The sequence below is a fragment of the Ambystoma mexicanum genome, chromosome 10 (genome assembly GCF_040938575.1).
Source record: "Ambystoma mexicanum isolate Mex_15411 chromosome 10, UKY_AmexF1_1, whole genome shotgun sequence".
In the NCBI taxonomy this organism is placed as follows: domain Eukaryota; kingdom Metazoa; phylum Chordata; class Amphibia; order Caudata; family Ambystomatidae; genus Ambystoma; species Ambystoma mexicanum.
This window is the reverse complement of record NC_090932.1, coordinates 521,806,926-521,824,182: the sequence shown is the minus strand read 5'-3', so window position 1 is coordinate 521,824,182 and position 17,257 is coordinate 521,806,926. Positions and strand designations below refer to the sequence as shown.

Below are 17,257 nucleotides of genomic sequence, written 5' to 3'. Positions count from 1 at the left end.
ATACATTTATTTTGGAATCATAAGCAAATTTAAAAAGAAATTGAGAAGTGGCACAATTACTAATCATAGAGCACAAAAAAGCCTACAGAACCTGGTATTCCCAGGCGGTCTCCCATCCAGGTACTAACTAGGCCCGACACTGCTTAGCTTCTGAGATCAGACGAGATCAGGCGCATTCAGTGTGGTGTGGCCGTAGGCTCTGGGCCTTCTGAGATTTGTACCTTTAAGCATCTAGTTGGCTAGACCATGCAGTTTTGAAAGCCAATTGAGAAATGGCTCACTGCCTGAACATGGAGCACAAAAAAAGCCTACAGCACCTGGTATTCCCAGGCGGTCTCCCATCCAGGTACTAACGAGGCCCGACACTGCTTAGCTTCTGAGATCAGATGAGATCAGGCGCATTCAGTGTGGTGTGGCCGTAGGCTCCGGGCCTTCTGAGATTTGTACCTTTAAGCATCTAGTTGGCTAGACCATGCAGTTTTGAAAGCCAATTGAGAAATGGCTCACTGCCTGAACATGGAGCACAAAAAAGCCTACAGCACCTGGTATTCCCAGGCAGTCTCCCATCCAGGTACTAACTAGGCCCAACACTGCTTAGCTTCTAAGATCAGACGAGATCAGGCGCATTCAGTGTGGTGTGGCCGTAGGCTCTGGTCCTTCTGAGATTTGTACCTTTAAGCATCTAGTTGGCTAGACCATGCAGTTTTGAAAGCCAATTGAGAAATGGCTCACTGCCTGAACATGGAGCACAAAAAAGCCTACAGCACCTGGTATTCCCAGGCGGTCTCCCATCCAGGTACTAACTAGGCCCGACACTGCTTAGCTTCTGAGATCAGAGATCAGGCGCATTCAGTGTGGTGTGGCCGTGGGCTCTGGGCCTTCTGAGATTTGTACCTTTAAGCATCTAGTTGGCTAGACCATGCAGTTTTGAAAGCCAATTGAGAAATGGCTCACTGCCTGAACATGGAGCACAAAAAAGCCTACAGCACCTGGTATTCCCAGGCGGTCTCCCATCCAGGTACTAACTAGGCCCGAAACTGCTTAGCTTCCGAGATCGGGCGCATTCATTGTGGTGTAGCCCTAAAATTGAGAAATGCGAAGAGTATTACTCTTATGCATTTACAGTTAGTAAGCTAAGCCATAAAGCCACTTGCAACATGATACCACGCTCATCACCCGATCAGCGCTCGATCAGGCTCGATCAGGCGAGATATATAAGACTTGTGGGCCCATTCAGGACTCCTATGTCTGGTTGGATAACTTTACTCCATCCATCCTGTTTCTGTTGCAGGGAGTTGGAGAGAACAACCAACACAACCATGGCTTTCTTTCAAGACTCTTTATGGACTCAATATTCTCTGAACTGCATTACATGTGAAGGTAGATTTATTACCCATGAACACACTACCCGTATGTTAATTTTATGTAAATAGGTAGCGCCAGCCCTCATGTTGTTGTCCAACATTTCCGCTATTAAAAGGGATACATTTATTTTGGAATCATAAGCAAATTTAAAAAGAAATTGAGAAGTGGCACAATTACTAATCATAGAGCACAAAAAAGCCTACAGCACCTGGTATTCCCAGGCGGTCTCCCATCCAGGTACTAACTAGGCCCGACACTGCTTAGCTTCTGAGATCAGACGAGATCAGGCACATTCAGTGTGGTGTGGCCGTAGGCTCTGGGCCTTCTGAGATTTGTACCTTTAAGCATCTAGTTGGCTAGACCATGCAGTTTTGAAAGCCAATTGAGAAATGGCTCACTGCCTGAACATGGAGCACAAAAAATCCTACAGCACCTGGTATTCCCAGGCGGTCTCCCATCCAGGTACTAACTAGGCCCGACACTGCTTAGCTTCTGAGATCAGACGCATTCAGTGTGGTGTGGCCGTAGGCTCTGGGCCTTCTGAGATTTGTACCTTTAAGCATCTAGTTGGCTAGACCATGCAGTTTTGAAAGCCAATTGAGAAATGGCTCACTGCCTGAACATGGAGCACAAAAAAGCCTACAGCACCTGGTATTCCCAGGCGGTCTCCCATCCAGGTACTAACTAGGCCCGACACTGCTTAGCTTCTGAGATCAGACGAGATCAGGCGCATTCAGTGTGGTGTGGCCGTAGGCTCTGGGCCTTCTGAGATTTGTACCTTTAAGCATCTAATTGGCTAGACCATGCAGTTTTGAAAGCCAATTGAGAAATGGCTCACTGCCTGAACATGGAGCACAAAAAAGCCTACAGCACCTGGTATTCCCAGGCGGTCTCCCATCCAGGTACTAACTAAGCCCAACACTGCTTAGCTTCTGAGATCAGGCGCATTCAGTGTGGTGTGGCCGTAGGCTCTGGGCCTTCTGAGATTTGTACCTTTAAGCATCTAGTTGGCTAGACCATGCAGTTTTGAAAGCCAATTGAGAAATGGCTCACTGCCTGAACATGGAGCACAAAAAAGCCTACAGCACCTGGTATTCCCAGGCGGTCTCCCATCCAGGTACTAACTAGGCCCGAAACTGCTTAGCTTCCGAGATCGGGCGCATTCATTGTGGTGTAGCCCTAAAATTGAGAAATGCTAAGAGTATTACTCTTATGCATTTACAGTTAGTAAGCTAAGCCATAAAGCCACTTGCAACATGATACCACGCTCATCACCCGATCAGCGCTCGATCAGGCGAGATCAGGCGAGATATATAAGACTTGTGGGCCCATTCAGGACTCCTATGTCTGGTAGGATAACTTTACTGCATCCATCCTGTTTCTGTTGCAGGGAGTTGGAGAGAACAACCAACACAACCATGGCTTTCTTTCAAGACTCTTTATGGACTCAATATTCTCTGAACTGCATTACATGTGAAGGTAGATTTATTACCCATGAACACACTACCCGTATGTTAATTTTATGTAAATAGGTAGCGCCAGCCCTCATGTTGTTGTCCAACATTTCCGCTATTAAAAGGGATACATTTATTTTGGAATCATAAGCAAATTTAAAAAGAAATTGAGAAGTGGCACAATTACTAATCATAGAGCACAAAAAAGCCTACAGCACCTGGTATTCCCAGGCGGTCTCCCATCCAGGTACTAACTAGGCCCGACACTGCTTAGCTTCTGAGATCAGACGAGATCAGGCACATTCAGTGTGGTGTGGCCGTAGGCTCTGGGCCTTCTGAGATTTGTACCTTTAAGCATCTAGTTGGCTAGACCATGCAGTTTTGAAAGCCAATTGAGAAATGGCTCACTGCCTGAACATGGAGCACAAAAAATCCTACAGCACCTGGTATTCCCAGGCGGTCTCCCATCCAGGTACTAACTAGGCCCGACACTGCTTAGCTTCTGAGATCAGACGCATTCAGTGTGGTGTGGCCGTAGGCTCTGGGCCTTCTGAGATTTGTACCTTTAAGCATCTAGTTGGCTAGACCATGCAGTTTTGAAAGCCAATTAAGAAATGGCTCACTGCCTGAACATGGAGCACAAAAAAGCCTACAGCACCTGGTATTCCCAGGCCGTCTCCCATCCAGGTACTAACTAGGCCCGACACTGCTTAGCTTCTGAGATCAGACGAGATCAGGCGCATTCAGTGTGGTGTGGCCGCAGGCTCTGGGCCTTCTGAGATTTGTACCTTTAAGCATCTAATTGGCTAGACCATGCAGTTTTGAAAGCCAATTGAGAAATGGCTCACTGCCTGAACATGGAGCACAAAAAAGCCTACAGCACCTGGTATTCCCAGGCGGTCTCCCATCCAGGTACTAACTAGGCCCAACACTGCTTAGCTTCTGAGATCAGACGAGATCAGGCGCATTCAGTGTGGTGTGGCCGTAGGCTCTGGGCCTTCTGAGATTTGTACCTTTAAGCATCTAGTTGGCTAGACCATGCAGTTTTGAAAGCCAATTGAGAAATGGCTCACTGCCTGAACATGGAGCACAAAAAAGCCTACAGCACCTGGTATTCCCAGGCGGTCTCCCATCCAGGTACTAACTAGGCCCGACACTGCTTAGCTTCTGAGATCAGACGAGATCAGGCGCATTCAGTGTGGTGTGGCCGTAGGCTCTGGGCCTTCTGAGATTTGTACCTTTAAGCATCTAGTTGGCTAGACCATGCAGTTTTGAAAGCCAATTGAGAAATGGCTCACTGCCTGAACATGGAGCACAAAAAAGCCTACAGCACCTGGTATTCCCAGGCGGTCTCCCATCCAGGTACTAACTAGGCCCGAAACTGCTTAGCTTCCGAGATCGGGCGCATTCATTGTGGTGTAGCCCTAAAATTGAGAAATGCTAAGAGTATTACTCTTATGCATTTACAGTTAGTAAGCTAAGCCATAAAGCCACTTGCAACATGATACCACGCTCATCACCCGATCAGCGCTCGATCAGGCGAGATATATAAGACTTGTGGGCCCATTCAGGACTCCTATGTCTGGTAGGATAACTTTACTGCATCCATCCTGTTTCTGTTGCAGGGAGTTGGAGAGAACAACCAACACAACCATGGCTTTCTTTCAAGACTCTTTATGGACTCAATATTCTCTGAACTGCATTACATGTGAAGGTAGATTTATTACCCATGAACACACTACCCGTATGTTAATTTTATGTAAATAGGTAGCGCCAGCCCTCATGTTGTTGTCCAACATTTCCGCTATTAAAAGGGATACATTTATTTTGGAATCATAAGCAAATTTAAAAAGAAATTGAGAAGTGGCACAATTACTAATCATAGAGCACAAAAAAGCCTACAGCACCTGGTATTCCCAGGCGGTCTCCCATCCAGGTACTAACTAGGCCCGACACTGCTTAGCTTCTGAGATCAGACGAGATCAGGCACATTCAGTGTGGTGTGGCCGAAGGCTCTGGGCCTTCTGAGATTTGTACCTTTAAGCATCTAGTTGGCTAGACCATGCAGTTTTGAAAGCCAATTGAGAAATGGCTCACTGCCTGAACATGGAGCACAAAAAAGCCTACAGCACCTGGTATTCCCAGGCGGTCTCCCATCCAGGTACTAACTAGGCCCGACACTGCTTAGCTTCTGAGATCAGACGAGATCAGGCGCATTCAGTGTGGTGTGGTTGTAGGCTCTGGGCCTTCTGAGATTTGTACCTTTAAGCATCTAGTTGGCTAGACCATGCAGTTTTGAAAGCCAATTGAGAAATGGCTCACTGCCTGAACATGGAGGACAAAAAAGCCTACAGCACCTGGTATTCCCAGGCGGTCTCCCATCCAGGTACTAACTAGGCCCGAAACTGCTTAGCTTCCGAGATCGGGCGCATTCATTGTGGTGTAGCCCTAAAATTGAGAAATGCTAAGAGTATTACTCTTATGCATTTACAGTTAGTAAGCTAAGCCATAAAGCCACTTGCAACATGATACCACGCTCATCACCCGATCAGCGCTCGATCAGGCTCGATCAGGCGAGATATATAAGACTTGTGGGCCCATTCACGACTCCTATGTCTGGTTGGATAACTTTACTCCATCCATCCTGTTTCTGTTGCAGGGAGTTGGAGAGAACAACCAACACAACCATGGCTTTCTTTCAAGACTCTTTATGGACTCAATATTCTCTGAACTGCATTACATGTGAAGGTAGATTTATTACCCATGAACACACTACCCGTATGTTAATTTTATGTAAATAGGTAGCGCCAGCCCTCATGTTGTTGTCCAACATTTCCGCTATTAAAAGGGATACATTTATTTTGGAATCATAAGCAAATTTAAAAAGAAATTGAGAAGTGGCACAATTACTAATCATAGAGCACAAAAAAGCCTACAGAACCTGGTATTCCCAGGCGGTCTCCCATCCAGGTACTAACTAGGCCCGACACTGCTTAGCTTCTGAGATCAGACGAGATCAGGCGCATTCAGTGTGGTGTGGCCGTAGGCTCTGGGCCTTCTGAGATTTGTACCTTTAAGCATCTAGTTGGCTAGACCATGCAGTTTTGAAAGCCAATTGAGAAATGGCTCACTGCCTGAACATGGAGCACAAAAAAGCCTACAGCACCTGGTATTCCCAGGCGGTCTCCCATCCAGGTACTAACTAGGCCCGACACTGCTTAGCTTCTGAGATCAGATGAGATCAGGCGCATTCAGTGTGGTGTGGCCGTAGGCTCTGGGCCTTCTGAGATTTGTACCTTTAAGCATCTAGTTGGCTAGACCATGCAGTTTTGAAAGCCAATTGAGAAATGGCTCACTGCCTGAACATGGAGCACAAAAAAGCCTACAGCACCTGGTATTCCCAGGCGGTCTCCCATCCAGGTACTAACTAGGCCCAACACTGCTTAGCTTCTAAGATCAGACGAGATCAGGCGCATTCAGTGTGGTGTGGCCGTAGGCTCTGGGCCTTCTGAGATTTGTACCTTTAAGCATCTAGTTGGCTAGACCATGCAGTTTTGAAAGCCAATTGAGAAATGGCTCACTGCCTGAACATGGAGCACAAAAAAGCCTACAGCACCTGGTATTCCCAGGCGGTCTCCCATCCAGGTACTAACTAGGCCCGACACTGCTTAGCTTCTGAGATCAGAGATCAGGCGCATTCAGTGTGGTGTGGCCGTGGGCTCTGGGCCTTCTGAGATTTGTACCTTTAAGCATCTAGTTGGCTAGACCATGCAGTTTTGAAAGCCAATTGAGAAATGGCTCACTGCCTGAACATGGAGCACAAAAAAGCCTACAGCACCTGGTATTCCCAGGCGGTCTCCCATCCAGGTACTAACTAGGCCCGAAACTGCTTAGCTTCCGAGATCGGGCGCATTCATTGTGGTGTAGCCCTAAAATTGAGAAATGCTAAGAGTATTACTCTTTTGCATTTACAGTTAGTAAGCTAAGCCATAAAGCCACTTGCAACATGATACCACGCTCATCACCCGATCAGCGCTGGATCAGGCTCGATCAGGCGAGATATATAAGACTTGTGGGCCCATTCAGGACTCCTATGTCTGGTTGGATAACTTTACTCCATCCATCCTGTTTCTGTTGCAGGGAGTTGGAGAGAACAACCAACACAACCATGGCTTTCTTTCAAGACTCTTTAAGGACTCAATATTCTCTGAACTGCATTACATGTGAAGGTAGATTTATTACCCATGAACACACTACCCGTATGTTAATTTTATGTAAATAGGTAGCGCCAGCCCTCATGTTGTTGTCCAACATTTCCGCTATTAAAAGGGATACATTTATTTTGGAATCATAAGCAAATTTAAAAAGAAATTGAGAAGTGGCACAATTACTAATCATAGAGCACAAAAAAGCCTACAGAACCTGGTATTCCCAGGCGGTCTCCCATCCAGGTACTAACTAGGCCCGACACTGCTTAGCTTCTGAGATCAGACGAGATCAGGCGCATTCAGTGTGGTGTGGCCGTAGGCTCTGGGCCTTCTGAGATTTGTACCTTTAAGCATCTAGTTGGCTAGACCATGCAGTTTTGAAAGCCAATTGAGAAATGGCTCACTGCCTGAACATGGAGCACAAAAAAAGCCTACAGCACCTGGTATTCCCAGGCGGTCTCCCATCCAGGTACTAACTAGGCCCGACACTGCTTAGCTTCTGAGATCAGATGAGATCAGGCGCATTCAGTGTGGTGTGGCCGTAGGCTCCGGGCCTTCTGAGATTTGTACCTTTAAGCATCTAGTTGGCTAGACCATGCAGTTTTGAAAGCCAATTGAGAAATGGCTCACTGCCTGAACATGGAGCACAAAAAAGCCTACAGCACCTGGTATTCCCAGGCAGTCTCCCATCCAGGTACTAACTAGGCCCAACACTGCTTAGCTTCTAAGATCAGACGAGATCAGGCGCATTCAGTGTGGTGTGGCCGTAGGCTCTGGGCCTTCTGAGATTTGTACCTTTAAGCATCTAGTTGGCTAGACCATGCAGTTTTGAAAGCCAATTGAGAAATGGCTCACTGCCTGAACATGGAGCACAAAAAAGCCTACAGCACCTGGTATTCCCAGGCGGTCTCCCATCCAGGTACTAACTAGGCCCGACACTGCTTAGCTTCTGAGATCAGAGATCAGGCGCATTCAGTGTGGTGTGGCCGTGGGCTCTGGGCCTTCTGAGATTTGTACCTTTAAGCATCTAGTTGGCTAGACCATGCAGTTTTGAAAGCCAATTGAGAAATGGCTCACTGCCTGAACATGGAGCACAAAAAAGCCTACAGCACCTGGTATTCCCAGGCGGTCTCCCATCCAGGTACTAACTAGGCCCGAAACTGCTTAGCTTCCGAGATCGGGCGCATTCATTGTGGTGTAGCCCTAAAATTGAGAAATGCGAAGAGTATTACTCTTATGCATTTACAGTTAGTAAGCTAAGCCATAAAGCCACTTGCAACATGATACCACGCTCATCACCCGATCAGCGCTCGATCAGGCTCGATCAGGCGAGATATATAAGACTTGTGGGCCCATTCAGGACTCCTATGTCTGGTTGGATAACTTTACTCCATCCATCCTGTTTCTGTTGCAGGGAGTTGGAGAGAACAACCAACACAACCATGGCTTTCTTTCAAGACTCTTTATGGACTCAATATTCTCTGAACTGCATTACATGTGAAGGTAGATTTATTACCCATGAACACACTACCCGTATGTTAATTTTATGTAAATAGGTAGCGCCAGCCCTCATGTTGTTGTCCAACATTTCCGCTATTAAAAGGGATACATTTATTTTGGAATCATAAGCAAATTTAAAAAGAAATTGAGAAGTGGCACAATTACTAATCATAGAGCACAAAAAAGCCTACAGCACCTGGTATTCCCAGGCGGTCTCCCATCCAGGTACTAACTAGGCCCGACACTGCTTAGCTTCTGAGATCAGACGAGATCAGGCACATTCAGTGTGGTGTGGCCGTAGGCTCTGGGCCTTCTGAGATTTGTACCTTTAAGCATCTAGTTGGCTAGACCATGCAGTTTTGAAAGCCAATTGAGAAATGGCTCACTGCCTGAACATGGAGCACAAAAAATCCTACAGCACCTGGTATTCCCAGGCGGTCTCCCATCCAGGTACTAACTAGGCCCGACACTGCTTAGCTTCTGAGATCAGACGCATTCAGTGTGGTGTGGCCGTAGGCTCTGGGCCTTCTGAGATTTGTACCTTTAAGCATCTAGTTGGCTAGACCATGCAGTTTTGAAAGCCAATTGAGAAATGGCTCACTGCCTGAACATGGAGCACAAAAAAGCCTACAGCACCTGGTATTCCCAGGCGGTCTCCCATCCAGGTACTAACTAGGCCCGACACTGCTTAGCTTCTGAGATCAGACGAGATCAGGCGCATTCAGTGTGGTGTGGCCGTAGGCTCTGGGCCTTCTGAGATTTGTACCTTTAAGCATCTAATTGGCTAGACCATGCAGTTTTGAAAGCCAATTGAGAAATGGCTCACTGCCTGAACATGGAGCACAAAAAAGCCTACAGCACCTGGTATTCCCAGGCGGTCTCCCATCCAGGTACTAACTAGGCCCAACACTGCTTAGCTTCTGAGATCAGGCGCATTCAGTGTGGTGTGGCCGTAGGCTCTGGGCCTTCTGAGATTTGTACCTTTAAGCATCTAGTTGGCTAGACCATGCAGTTTTGAAAGCCAATTGAGAAATGGCTCACTGCCTGAACATGGAGCACAAAAAAGCCTACAGCACCTGGTATTCCCAGGCGGTCTCCCATCCAGGTACTAACTAGGCCCGACACTGCTTAGCTTCTGAGATCAGACGAGATCAGGCGCATTCAGTGTGGTGTGGCCGTAGGCTCTGGGCCTTCTGAGATTTGTACCTTTAAGCATCTAGTTGGCTAGACCATGCAGTTTTGAAAGCCAATTGAGAAATGGCTCACTGCCTGAACATGGAGCACAAAAAAGCCTACAGCACCTGGTATTCCCAGGCGGTCTCCCATCCAGGTACTAACTAGGCCCGAAACTGCTTAGCTTCCGAGATCGGGCGCATTCATTGTGGTGTAGCCCTAAAATTGAGAAATGCTAAGAGTATTACTCTTATGCATTTACAGTTAGTAAGCTAAGCCATAAAGCCACTTGCAACATGATACCACGCTCATCACCCGATCAGCGCTCGATCAGGCGAGATCAGGCGAGATATATAAGACTTGTGGGCCCATTCAGGACTCCTATGTCTGGTAGGATAACTTTACTGCATCCATCCTGTTTCTGTTGCAGGGAGTTGGAGAGAACAACCAACACAACCATGGCTTTCTTTCAAGACTCTTTATGGACTCAATATTCTCTGAACTGCATTACATGTGAAGGTAGATTTATTACCCATGAACACACTACCCGTATGTTAATTTTATGTAAATAGGTAGCGCCAGCCCTCATGTTGTTGTCCAACATTTCCGCTATTAAAAGGGATACATTTATTTTGGAATCATAAGCAAATTTAAAAAGAAATTGAGAAGTGGCACAATTACTAATCATAGAGCACAAAAAAGCCTACAGCACCTGGTATTCCCAGGCGGTCTCCCATCCAGGTACTAACTAGGCCCGACACTGCTTAGCTTCTGAGATCAGACGAGATCAGGCACATTCAGTGTGGTGTGGCCGTAGGCTCTGGGCCTTCTGAGATTTGTACCTTTAAGCATCTAGTTGGCTAGACCATGCAGTTTTGAAAGCCAATTGAGAAATGGCTCACTGCCTGAACATGGAGCACAAAAAATCCTACAGCACCTGGTATTCCCAGGCGGTCTCCCATCCAGGTACTAACTAGGCCCGACACTGCTTAGCTTCTGAGATCAGACGCATTCAGTGTGGTGTGGCCGTAGGCTCTGGGCCTTCTGAGATTTGTACCTTTAAGCATCTAGTTGGCTAGACCATGCAGTTTTGAAAGCCAATTAAGAAATGGCTCACTGCCTGAACATGGAGCACAAAAAAGCCTACAGCACCTGGTATTCCCAGGCGGTCTCCCATCCAGGTACTAACTAGGCCCGACACTGCTTAGCTTCTGAGATCAGACGAGATCAGGCGCATTCAGTGTGGTGTGGCCGCAGGCTCTGGGCCTTCTGAGATTTGTACCTTTAAGCATCTAATTGGCTAGACCATGCAGTTTTGAAAGCCAATTGAGAAATGGCTCACTGCCTGAACATGGAGCACAAAAAAGCCTACAGCACCTGGTATTCCCAGGCGGTCTCCCATCCAGGTACTAACTAGGCCCAACACTGCTTAGCTTCTGAGATCAGACGAGATCAGGCGCATTCAGTGTGGTGTGGCCGTAGGCTCTGGGCCTTCTGAGATTTGTACCTTTAAGCATCTAGTTGGCTAGACCATGCAGTTTTGAAAGCCAATTGAGAAATGGCTCACTGCCTGAACATGGAGCACAAAAAAGCCTACAGCACCTGGTATTCCCAGGCGGTCTCCCATCCAGGTACTAACTAGGCCCGACACTGCTTAGCTTCTGAGATCAGACGAGATCAGGCGCATTCAGTGTGGTGTGGCCGTAGGCTCTGGGCCTTCTGAGATTTGTACCTTTAAGCATCTAGTTGGCTAGACCATGCAGTTTTGAAAGCCAATTGAGAAATGGCTCACTGCCTGAACATGGAGCACAAAAAAGCCTACAGCACCTGGTATTCCCAGGCGGTCTCCCATCCAGGTACTAACTAGGCCCGAAACTGCTTAGCTTCCGAGATCGGGCGCATTCATTGTGGTGTAGCCCTAAAATTGAGAAATGCTAAGAGTATTACTCTTATGCATTTACAGTTAGTAAGCTAAGCCAAAAAAACAATTGCAACATGATACCACGCTCATCACCCGATCAGCGCTCGATCAGGCGAGATATATAAGACTTGTGGGCCCATTCAGGACTCCTATGTCTGGTAGGATAACTTTACTGCATCCATCCTGTTTCTGTTGCAGGGAGTTGGAGAGAACAACCAACACAACCATGGCTTTCTTTCAAGACTCTTTATGGACTCAATATTCTCTGAACTGCATTACATGTGAAGGTAGATTTATTACCCATGAACACACTACCCGTATGTTAATTTTATGTAAATAGGTAGCGCCAGCCCTCATGTTGTTGTCCAACATTTCCGCTATTAAAAGGGATACATTTATTTTGGAATCATAAGCAAATTTAAAAAGAAATTGAGAAGTGGCACAATTACTAATCATAGAGCACAAAAAAGCCTACAGCACCTGGTATTCCCAGGCGGTCTCCCATCCAGGTACTAACTAGGCCCGACACTGCTTAGCTTCTGAGATCAGACGAGATCAGGCACATTCAGTGTGGTGTGGCCGAAGGCTCTGGGCCTTCTGAGATTTGTACCTTTAAGCATCTAGTTGGCTAGACCATGCAGTTTTGAAAGCCAATTGAGAAATGGCTCACTGCCTGAACATGGAGCACAAAAAAGCCTACAGCACCTGGTATTCCCAGGCGGTCTCCCATCCAGGTACTAACTAGGCCCGACACTGCTTAGCTTCTGAGATCAGACGAGATCAGGCGCATTCAGTGTGGTGTGGCTGTAGGCTCTGGGCCTTCTGAGATTTGTACCTTTAAGCATCTAGTTGGCTAGACCATGCAGTTTTGAAAGCCAATTGAGAAATGGCTCACTGCCTGAACATGGAGCACAAAAAAGCCTACAGCACCTGGTATTCCCAGGCGGTCTCCCATCCAGGTACTAACTAGGCCCGAAACTGCTTAGCTTCCGAGATCGGGCGCATTCATTGTGGTGTAGCCCTAAAATTGAGAAATGCGAAGAGTATTACTCTTATGCATTTACAGTTAGTAAGCTAAGCCATAAAGCCACTTGCAACATGATACCACGCTCATCACCCGATCAGCGCTCGATCAGGCTCGATCAGGCGAGATATATAAGACTTGTGGGCCCATTCAGGACTCCTATGTCTGGTTGGATAACTTTACTCCATCCATCCTGTTTCTGTTGCAGGGAGTTGGAGAGAACAACCAACACAACCATGGCTTTCTTTCAAGACTCTTTATGGACTCAATATTCTCTGAACTGCATTACATGTGAAGGTAGATTTATTACCCATGAACACACTACCCGTATGTTAATTTTATGTAAATAGGTAGCGCCAGCCCTCATGTTGTTGTCCAACATTTCCGCTATTAAAAGGGATACATTTATTTTGGAATCATAAGCAAATTTAAAAAGAAATTGAGAAGTGGCACAATTACTAATCATAGAGCACAAAAAAGCCTACAGCACCTGGTATTCCCAGGCGGTCTCCCATCCAGGTACTAACTAGGCCCGACACTGCTTAGCTTCTGAGATCAGACGAGATCAGGCACATTCAGTGTGGTGTGGCCGTAGGCTCTGGGCCTTCTGAGATTTGTACCTTTAAGCATCTAGTTGGCTAGACCATGCAGTTTTGAAAGCCAATTGAGAAATGGCTCACTGCCTGAACATGGAGCACAAAAAATCCTACAGCACCTGGTATTCCCAGGCGGTCTCCCATCCAGGTACTAACTAGGCCCGACACTGCTTAGCTTCTGAGATCAGACGCATTCAGTGTGGTGTGGCCGTAGGCTCTGGGCCTTCTGAGATTTGTACCTTTAAGCATCTAGTTGGCTAGACCATGCAGTTTTGAAAGCCAATTGAGAAATGGCTCACTGCCTGAACATGGAGCACAAAAAAGCCTACAGCACCTGGTATTCCCAGGCGGTCTCCCATCCAGGTACTAACTAGGCCCGACACTGCTTAGCTTCTGAGATCAGACGAGATCAGGCGCATTCAGTGTGGTGTGGCCGTAGGCTCTGGGCCTTCTGAGATTTGTACCTTTAAGCATCTAATTGGCTAGACCATGCAGTTTTGAAAGCCAATTGAGAAATGGCTCACTGCCTGAACATGGAGCACAAAAAAGCCTACAGCACCTGGTATTCCCAGGCGGTCTCCCATCCAGGTACTAACTAGGCCCAACACTGCTTAGCTTCTGAGATCAGGCGCATTCAGTGTGGTGTGGCCGTAGGCTCTGGGCCTTCTGAGATTTGTACCTTTAAGCATCTAGTTGGCTAGACCATGCAGTTTTGAAAGCCAATTGAGAAATGGCTCACTGCCTGAACATGGAGCACAAAAAAGCCTACAGCACCTGGTATTCCCAGGCGGTCTCCCATCCAGGTACTAACTAGGCCCGACACTGCTTAGCTTCTGAGATCAGACGAGATCAGGCGCATTCAGTGTGGTGTGGCCGTAGGCTCTGGGCCTTCTGAGATTTGTACCTTTAAGCATCTAGTTGGCTAGACCATGCAGTTTTGAAAGCCAATTGAGAAATGGCTCACTGCCTGAACATGGAGCACAAAAAAGCCTACAGCACCTGGTATTCCCAGGCGGTCTCCCATCCAGGTACTAACTAGGCCCGAAACTGCTTAGCTTCCGAGATCGGGCGCATTCATTGTGGTGTAGCCCTAAAATTGAGAAATGCTAAGAGTATTACTCTTATGCATTTACAGTTAGTAAGCTAAGCCATAAAGCCACTTGCAACATGATACCACGCTCATCACCCGATCAGCGCTCGATCAGGCGAGATCAGGCGAGATATATAAGACTTGTGGGCCCATTCAGGACTCCTATGTCTGGTAGGATAACTTTACTGCATCCATCCTGTTTCTGTTGCAGGGAGTTGGAGAGAACAACCAACACAACCATGGCTTTCTTTCAAGACTCTTTATGGACTCAATATTCTCTGAACTGCATTACATGTGAAGGTAGATTTATTACCCATGAACACACTACCCGTATGTTAATTTTATGTAAATAGGTAGCGCCAGCCCTCATGTTGTTGTCCAACATTTCCGCTATTAAAAGGGATACATTTATTTTGGAATCATAAGCAAATTTAAAAAGAAATTGAGAAGTGGCACAATTACTAATCATAGAGCACAAAAAAGCCTACAGCACCTGGTATTCCCAGGCGGTCTCCCATCCAGGTACTAACTAGGCCCGACACTGCTTAGCTTCTGAGATCAGACGAGATCAGGCACATTCAGTGTGGTGTGGCCGTAGGCTCTGGGCCTTCTGAGATTTGTACCTTTAAGCATCTAGTTGGCTAGACCATGCAGTTTTGAAAGCCAATTGAGAAATGGCTCACTGCCTGAACATGGAGCACAAAAAATCCTACAGCACCTGGTATTCCCAGGCGGTCTCCCATCCAGGTACTAACTAGGCCCGACACTGCTTAGCTTCTGAGATCAGACGCATTCAGTGTGGTGTGGCCGTAGGCTCTGGGCCTTCTGAGATTTGTACCTTTAAGCATCTAGTTGGCTAGACCATGCAGTTTTGAAAGCCAATTAAGAAATGGCTCACTGCCTGAACATGGAGCACAAAAAAGCCTACAGCACCTGGTATTCCCAGGCGGTCTCCCATCCAGGTACTAACTAGGCCCGACACTGCTTAGCTTCTGAGATCAGACGAGATCAGGCGCATTCAGTGTGGTGTGGCCGCAGGCTCTGGGCCTTCTGAGATTTGTACCTTTAAGCATCTAATTGGCTAGACCATGCAGTTTTGAAAGCCAATTGAGAAATGGCTCACTGCCTGAACATGGAGCACAAAAAAGCCTACAGCACCTGGTATTCCCAGGCGGTCTCCCATCCAGGTACTAACTAGGCCCAACACTGCTTAGCTTCTGAGATCAGACGAGATCAGGCGCATTCAGTGTGGTGTGGCCGTAGGCTCTGGGCCTTCTGAGATTTGTACCTTTAAGCATCTAGTTGGCTAGACCATGCAGTTTTGAAAGCCAATTGAGAAATGGCTCACTGCCTGAACATGGAGCACAAAAAAGCCTACAGCACCTGGTATTCCCAGGCGGTCTCCCATCCAGGTACTAACTAGGCCCGACACTGCTTAGCTTCTGAGATCAGACGAGATCAGGCGCATTCAGTGTGGTGTGGCCGTAGGCTCTGGGCCTTCTGAGATTTGTACCTTTAAGCATCTAGTTGGCTAGACCATGCAGTTTTGAAAGCCAATTGAGAAATGGCTCACTGCCTGAACATGGAGCACAAAAAAGCCTACAGCACCTGGTATTCCCAGGCGGTCTCCCATCCAGGTACTAACTAGGCCCGAAACTGCTTAGCTTCCGAGATCGGGCGCATTCATTGTGGTGTAGCCCTAAAATTGAGAAATGCTAAGAGTATTACTCTTATGCATTTACAGTTAGTAAGCTAAGCCAAAAAAACAATTGCAACATGATACCACGCTCATCACCCGATCAGCGCTCGATCAGGCGAGATATATAAGACTTGTGGGCCCATTCAGGACTCCTATGTCTGGTAGGATAACTTTACTGCATCCATCCTGTTTCTGTTGCAGGGAGTTGGAGAGAACAACCAACACAACCATGGCTTTCTTTCAAGACTCTTTATGGACTCAATATTCTCTGAACTGCATTACATGTGAAGGTAGATTTATTACCCATGAACACACTACCCGTATGTTAATTTTATGTAAATAGGTAGCGCCAGCCCTCATGTTGTTGTCCAACATTTCCGCTATTAAAAGGGATACATTTATTTTGGAATCATAAGCAAATTTAAAAAGAAATTGAGAAGTGGCACAATTACTAATCATAGAGCACAAAAAAGCCTACAGCACCTGGTATTCCCAGGCGGTCTCCCATCCAGGTACTAACTAGGCCCGACACTGCTTAGCTTCTGAGATCAGACGAGATCAGGCACATTCAGTGTGGTGTGGCCGAAGGCTCTGGGCCTTCTGAGATTTGTACCTTTAAGCATCTAGTTGGCTAGACCATGCAGTTTTGAAAGCCAATTGAGAAATGGCTCACTGCCTGAACATGGAGCACAAAAAAGCCTACAGCACCTGGTATTCCCAGGCGGTCTCCCATCCAGGTACTAACTAGGCCCGACACTGCTTAGCTTCTGAGATCAGACGAGATCAGGCGCATTCAGTGTGGTGTGGCTGTAGGCTCTGGGCCTTCTGAGATTTGTACCTTTAAGCATCTAGTTGGCTAGACCATGCAGTTTTGAAAGCCAATTGAGAAATGGCTCACTGCCTGAACATGGAGCACAAAAAAGCCTACAGCACCTGGTATTCCCAGGCGGTCTCCCATCCAGGTACTAACTAGGCCCGAAACTGCTTAGCTTCCGAGATCGGGCGCATTCATTGTGGTGTAGCCCTAAAATTGAGAAATGCTAAGAGTATTACTCTTATGCATTTACAGTTAGTAAGCTAAGCCATAAAGCCACTTGCAACATGATACCACGCTCATCACCCGATCAGCGCTCGATCAGGCTCGATCAGGCGAGATATATAAGACTTGTGGGCCCATTCACGACTCCTATGTCTGGTTGGATAACTTTACTCCATCCATCCTGTTTC

The 17,257-nt window shown here is 47.0% G+C and overlaps 35 non-coding genes and 24 pseudogenes across 35 annotated transcripts; all 59 read right to left on the bottom strand.

The window, feature by feature from the left end:
* Positions 1-79: 79 nt before the first annotated feature.
* LOC138493889 (5S ribosomal RNA) lies at positions 80-198 on the bottom strand. Its single transcript, XR_011276870.1, has one exon. It is a non-coding gene; the product is annotated as a 5S ribosomal RNA (ribosomal RNA).
* A 107-nt stretch (positions 199-305) lies between these two features.
* On the bottom strand, positions 306-424 carry LOC138497047 (5S ribosomal RNA). The gene has a single exon (XR_011278473.1). It is a non-coding gene; the product is annotated as a 5S ribosomal RNA (ribosomal RNA).
* Positions 425-530: 106 nt separating this feature from the next.
* Positions 531-649, bottom strand: LOC138494018 (5S ribosomal RNA). The gene has a single exon (XR_011276987.1). It is a non-coding gene; the product is annotated as a 5S ribosomal RNA (ribosomal RNA).
* Positions 650-755: 106 nt separating this feature from the next.
* LOC138494668 (5S ribosomal RNA) lies at positions 756-871 on the bottom strand (annotated as a pseudogene).
* A 106-nt stretch (positions 872-977) lies between these two features.
* On the bottom strand, positions 978-1,086 carry LOC138495894 (5S ribosomal RNA; annotated as a pseudogene).
* Positions 1,087-1,561: 475 nt separating this feature from the next.
* LOC138493479 (5S ribosomal RNA) lies at positions 1,562-1,680 on the bottom strand. Its single transcript, XR_011276498.1, has one exon. It is a non-coding gene; the product is annotated as a 5S ribosomal RNA (ribosomal RNA).
* A 106-nt stretch (positions 1,681-1,786) lies between these two features.
* Positions 1,787-1,895, bottom strand: LOC138495232 (5S ribosomal RNA; annotated as a pseudogene).
* Positions 1,896-2,001: 106 nt separating this feature from the next.
* On the bottom strand, positions 2,002-2,120 carry LOC138495650 (5S ribosomal RNA). Its single transcript, XR_011277628.1, has one exon. It is a non-coding gene; the product is annotated as a 5S ribosomal RNA (ribosomal RNA).
* Positions 2,121-2,226: 106 nt separating this feature from the next.
* Positions 2,227-2,335, bottom strand: LOC138494892 (5S ribosomal RNA; annotated as a pseudogene).
* Positions 2,336-2,441: 106 nt separating this feature from the next.
* Positions 2,442-2,550, bottom strand: LOC138495893 (5S ribosomal RNA; annotated as a pseudogene).
* Positions 2,551-3,025: 475 nt separating this feature from the next.
* On the bottom strand, positions 3,026-3,144 carry LOC138493478 (5S ribosomal RNA). Its single transcript, XR_011276497.1, has one exon. It is a non-coding gene; the product is annotated as a 5S ribosomal RNA (ribosomal RNA).
* A 106-nt stretch (positions 3,145-3,250) lies between these two features.
* Positions 3,251-3,359, bottom strand: LOC138495231 (5S ribosomal RNA; annotated as a pseudogene).
* Positions 3,360-3,465: 106 nt separating this feature from the next.
* On the bottom strand, positions 3,466-3,584 carry LOC138494258 (5S ribosomal RNA). The gene has a single exon (XR_011277204.1). It is a non-coding gene; the product is annotated as a 5S ribosomal RNA (ribosomal RNA).
* A 106-nt stretch (positions 3,585-3,690) lies between these two features.
* On the bottom strand, positions 3,691-3,809 carry LOC138493581 (5S ribosomal RNA). Its single transcript, XR_011276591.1, has one exon. It is a non-coding gene; the product is annotated as a 5S ribosomal RNA (ribosomal RNA).
* Positions 3,810-3,915: 106 nt separating this feature from the next.
* On the bottom strand, positions 3,916-4,034 carry LOC138495638 (5S ribosomal RNA). The gene has a single exon (XR_011277627.1). It is a non-coding gene; the product is annotated as a 5S ribosomal RNA (ribosomal RNA).
* Positions 4,035-4,140: 106 nt separating this feature from the next.
* Positions 4,141-4,249, bottom strand: LOC138495892 (5S ribosomal RNA; annotated as a pseudogene).
* A 465-nt stretch (positions 4,250-4,714) lies between these two features.
* Positions 4,715-4,833, bottom strand: LOC138493988 (5S ribosomal RNA). Its single transcript, XR_011276960.1, has one exon. It is a non-coding gene; the product is annotated as a 5S ribosomal RNA (ribosomal RNA).
* A 106-nt stretch (positions 4,834-4,939) lies between these two features.
* On the bottom strand, positions 4,940-5,058 carry LOC138493701 (5S ribosomal RNA). Its single transcript, XR_011276700.1, has one exon. It is a non-coding gene; the product is annotated as a 5S ribosomal RNA (ribosomal RNA).
* Positions 5,059-5,164: 106 nt separating this feature from the next.
* Positions 5,165-5,273, bottom strand: LOC138495891 (5S ribosomal RNA; annotated as a pseudogene).
* Positions 5,274-5,748: 475 nt separating this feature from the next.
* LOC138493888 (5S ribosomal RNA) lies at positions 5,749-5,867 on the bottom strand. The gene has a single exon (XR_011276869.1). It is a non-coding gene; the product is annotated as a 5S ribosomal RNA (ribosomal RNA).
* Positions 5,868-5,973: 106 nt separating this feature from the next.
* Positions 5,974-6,092, bottom strand: LOC138496380 (5S ribosomal RNA). The gene has a single exon (XR_011277897.1). It is a non-coding gene; the product is annotated as a 5S ribosomal RNA (ribosomal RNA).
* Positions 6,093-6,198: 106 nt separating this feature from the next.
* On the bottom strand, positions 6,199-6,317 carry LOC138493511 (5S ribosomal RNA). The gene has a single exon (XR_011276527.1). It is a non-coding gene; the product is annotated as a 5S ribosomal RNA (ribosomal RNA).
* Positions 6,318-6,423: 106 nt separating this feature from the next.
* Positions 6,424-6,539, bottom strand: LOC138494667 (5S ribosomal RNA; annotated as a pseudogene).
* Positions 6,540-6,645: 106 nt separating this feature from the next.
* LOC138495890 (5S ribosomal RNA) lies at positions 6,646-6,754 on the bottom strand (annotated as a pseudogene).
* Positions 6,755-7,229: 475 nt separating this feature from the next.
* LOC138493886 (5S ribosomal RNA) lies at positions 7,230-7,348 on the bottom strand. Its single transcript, XR_011276867.1, has one exon. It is a non-coding gene; the product is annotated as a 5S ribosomal RNA (ribosomal RNA).
* Positions 7,349-7,455: 107 nt separating this feature from the next.
* Positions 7,456-7,574, bottom strand: LOC138496257 (5S ribosomal RNA). The gene has a single exon (XR_011277786.1). It is a non-coding gene; the product is annotated as a 5S ribosomal RNA (ribosomal RNA).
* A 106-nt stretch (positions 7,575-7,680) lies between these two features.
* On the bottom strand, positions 7,681-7,799 carry LOC138494017 (5S ribosomal RNA). The gene has a single exon (XR_011276986.1). It is a non-coding gene; the product is annotated as a 5S ribosomal RNA (ribosomal RNA).
* Positions 7,800-7,905: 106 nt separating this feature from the next.
* On the bottom strand, positions 7,906-8,021 carry LOC138494666 (5S ribosomal RNA; annotated as a pseudogene).
* A 106-nt stretch (positions 8,022-8,127) lies between these two features.
* LOC138495889 (5S ribosomal RNA) lies at positions 8,128-8,236 on the bottom strand (annotated as a pseudogene).
* Positions 8,237-8,711: 475 nt separating this feature from the next.
* Positions 8,712-8,830, bottom strand: LOC138493477 (5S ribosomal RNA). The gene has a single exon (XR_011276496.1). It is a non-coding gene; the product is annotated as a 5S ribosomal RNA (ribosomal RNA).
* Positions 8,831-8,936: 106 nt separating this feature from the next.
* On the bottom strand, positions 8,937-9,045 carry LOC138495230 (5S ribosomal RNA; annotated as a pseudogene).
* A 106-nt stretch (positions 9,046-9,151) lies between these two features.
* LOC138495626 (5S ribosomal RNA) lies at positions 9,152-9,270 on the bottom strand. Its single transcript, XR_011277626.1, has one exon. It is a non-coding gene; the product is annotated as a 5S ribosomal RNA (ribosomal RNA).
* Positions 9,271-9,376: 106 nt separating this feature from the next.
* On the bottom strand, positions 9,377-9,485 carry LOC138494779 (5S ribosomal RNA; annotated as a pseudogene).
* A 106-nt stretch (positions 9,486-9,591) lies between these two features.
* LOC138495614 (5S ribosomal RNA) lies at positions 9,592-9,710 on the bottom strand. The gene has a single exon (XR_011277625.1). It is a non-coding gene; the product is annotated as a 5S ribosomal RNA (ribosomal RNA).
* Positions 9,711-9,816: 106 nt separating this feature from the next.
* Positions 9,817-9,925, bottom strand: LOC138495888 (5S ribosomal RNA; annotated as a pseudogene).
* A 475-nt stretch (positions 9,926-10,400) lies between these two features.
* On the bottom strand, positions 10,401-10,519 carry LOC138493476 (5S ribosomal RNA). The gene has a single exon (XR_011276495.1). It is a non-coding gene; the product is annotated as a 5S ribosomal RNA (ribosomal RNA).
* A 106-nt stretch (positions 10,520-10,625) lies between these two features.
* LOC138495229 (5S ribosomal RNA) lies at positions 10,626-10,734 on the bottom strand (annotated as a pseudogene).
* Positions 10,735-10,840: 106 nt separating this feature from the next.
* LOC138493400 (5S ribosomal RNA) lies at positions 10,841-10,959 on the bottom strand. Its single transcript, XR_011276426.1, has one exon. It is a non-coding gene; the product is annotated as a 5S ribosomal RNA (ribosomal RNA).
* A 106-nt stretch (positions 10,960-11,065) lies between these two features.
* LOC138493568 (5S ribosomal RNA) lies at positions 11,066-11,184 on the bottom strand. Its single transcript, XR_011276579.1, has one exon. It is a non-coding gene; the product is annotated as a 5S ribosomal RNA (ribosomal RNA).
* Positions 11,185-11,290: 106 nt separating this feature from the next.
* On the bottom strand, positions 11,291-11,409 carry LOC138495602 (5S ribosomal RNA). The gene has a single exon (XR_011277624.1). It is a non-coding gene; the product is annotated as a 5S ribosomal RNA (ribosomal RNA).
* Positions 11,410-11,515: 106 nt separating this feature from the next.
* LOC138495886 (5S ribosomal RNA) lies at positions 11,516-11,624 on the bottom strand (annotated as a pseudogene).
* A 465-nt stretch (positions 11,625-12,089) lies between these two features.
* LOC138493987 (5S ribosomal RNA) lies at positions 12,090-12,208 on the bottom strand. Its single transcript, XR_011276959.1, has one exon. It is a non-coding gene; the product is annotated as a 5S ribosomal RNA (ribosomal RNA).
* A 106-nt stretch (positions 12,209-12,314) lies between these two features.
* LOC138496791 (5S ribosomal RNA) lies at positions 12,315-12,433 on the bottom strand. The gene has a single exon (XR_011278270.1). It is a non-coding gene; the product is annotated as a 5S ribosomal RNA (ribosomal RNA).
* Positions 12,434-12,539: 106 nt separating this feature from the next.
* LOC138495885 (5S ribosomal RNA) lies at positions 12,540-12,648 on the bottom strand (annotated as a pseudogene).
* A 475-nt stretch (positions 12,649-13,123) lies between these two features.
* LOC138493475 (5S ribosomal RNA) lies at positions 13,124-13,242 on the bottom strand. The gene has a single exon (XR_011276494.1). It is a non-coding gene; the product is annotated as a 5S ribosomal RNA (ribosomal RNA).
* Positions 13,243-13,348: 106 nt separating this feature from the next.
* Positions 13,349-13,457, bottom strand: LOC138495228 (5S ribosomal RNA; annotated as a pseudogene).
* Positions 13,458-13,563: 106 nt separating this feature from the next.
* On the bottom strand, positions 13,564-13,682 carry LOC138495590 (5S ribosomal RNA). Its single transcript, XR_011277623.1, has one exon. It is a non-coding gene; the product is annotated as a 5S ribosomal RNA (ribosomal RNA).
* Positions 13,683-13,788: 106 nt separating this feature from the next.
* LOC138494778 (5S ribosomal RNA) lies at positions 13,789-13,897 on the bottom strand (annotated as a pseudogene).
* A 106-nt stretch (positions 13,898-14,003) lies between these two features.
* LOC138495577 (5S ribosomal RNA) lies at positions 14,004-14,122 on the bottom strand. The gene has a single exon (XR_011277622.1). It is a non-coding gene; the product is annotated as a 5S ribosomal RNA (ribosomal RNA).
* Positions 14,123-14,228: 106 nt separating this feature from the next.
* Positions 14,229-14,337, bottom strand: LOC138495883 (5S ribosomal RNA; annotated as a pseudogene).
* A 475-nt stretch (positions 14,338-14,812) lies between these two features.
* LOC138493474 (5S ribosomal RNA) lies at positions 14,813-14,931 on the bottom strand. Its single transcript, XR_011276493.1, has one exon. It is a non-coding gene; the product is annotated as a 5S ribosomal RNA (ribosomal RNA).
* Positions 14,932-15,037: 106 nt separating this feature from the next.
* Positions 15,038-15,146, bottom strand: LOC138495227 (5S ribosomal RNA; annotated as a pseudogene).
* Positions 15,147-15,252: 106 nt separating this feature from the next.
* Positions 15,253-15,371, bottom strand: LOC138493399 (5S ribosomal RNA). The gene has a single exon (XR_011276425.1). It is a non-coding gene; the product is annotated as a 5S ribosomal RNA (ribosomal RNA).
* Positions 15,372-15,477: 106 nt separating this feature from the next.
* Positions 15,478-15,596, bottom strand: LOC138493556 (5S ribosomal RNA). The gene has a single exon (XR_011276568.1). It is a non-coding gene; the product is annotated as a 5S ribosomal RNA (ribosomal RNA).
* Positions 15,597-15,702: 106 nt separating this feature from the next.
* Positions 15,703-15,821, bottom strand: LOC138495565 (5S ribosomal RNA). The gene has a single exon (XR_011277621.1). It is a non-coding gene; the product is annotated as a 5S ribosomal RNA (ribosomal RNA).
* Positions 15,822-15,927: 106 nt separating this feature from the next.
* On the bottom strand, positions 15,928-16,036 carry LOC138495882 (5S ribosomal RNA; annotated as a pseudogene).
* A 465-nt stretch (positions 16,037-16,501) lies between these two features.
* On the bottom strand, positions 16,502-16,620 carry LOC138493986 (5S ribosomal RNA). The gene has a single exon (XR_011276958.1). It is a non-coding gene; the product is annotated as a 5S ribosomal RNA (ribosomal RNA).
* A 106-nt stretch (positions 16,621-16,726) lies between these two features.
* LOC138496778 (5S ribosomal RNA) lies at positions 16,727-16,845 on the bottom strand. Its single transcript, XR_011278259.1, has one exon. It is a non-coding gene; the product is annotated as a 5S ribosomal RNA (ribosomal RNA).
* Positions 16,846-16,951: 106 nt separating this feature from the next.
* On the bottom strand, positions 16,952-17,060 carry LOC138495881 (5S ribosomal RNA; annotated as a pseudogene).
* Positions 17,061-17,257: the final 197 nt, after the last annotated feature.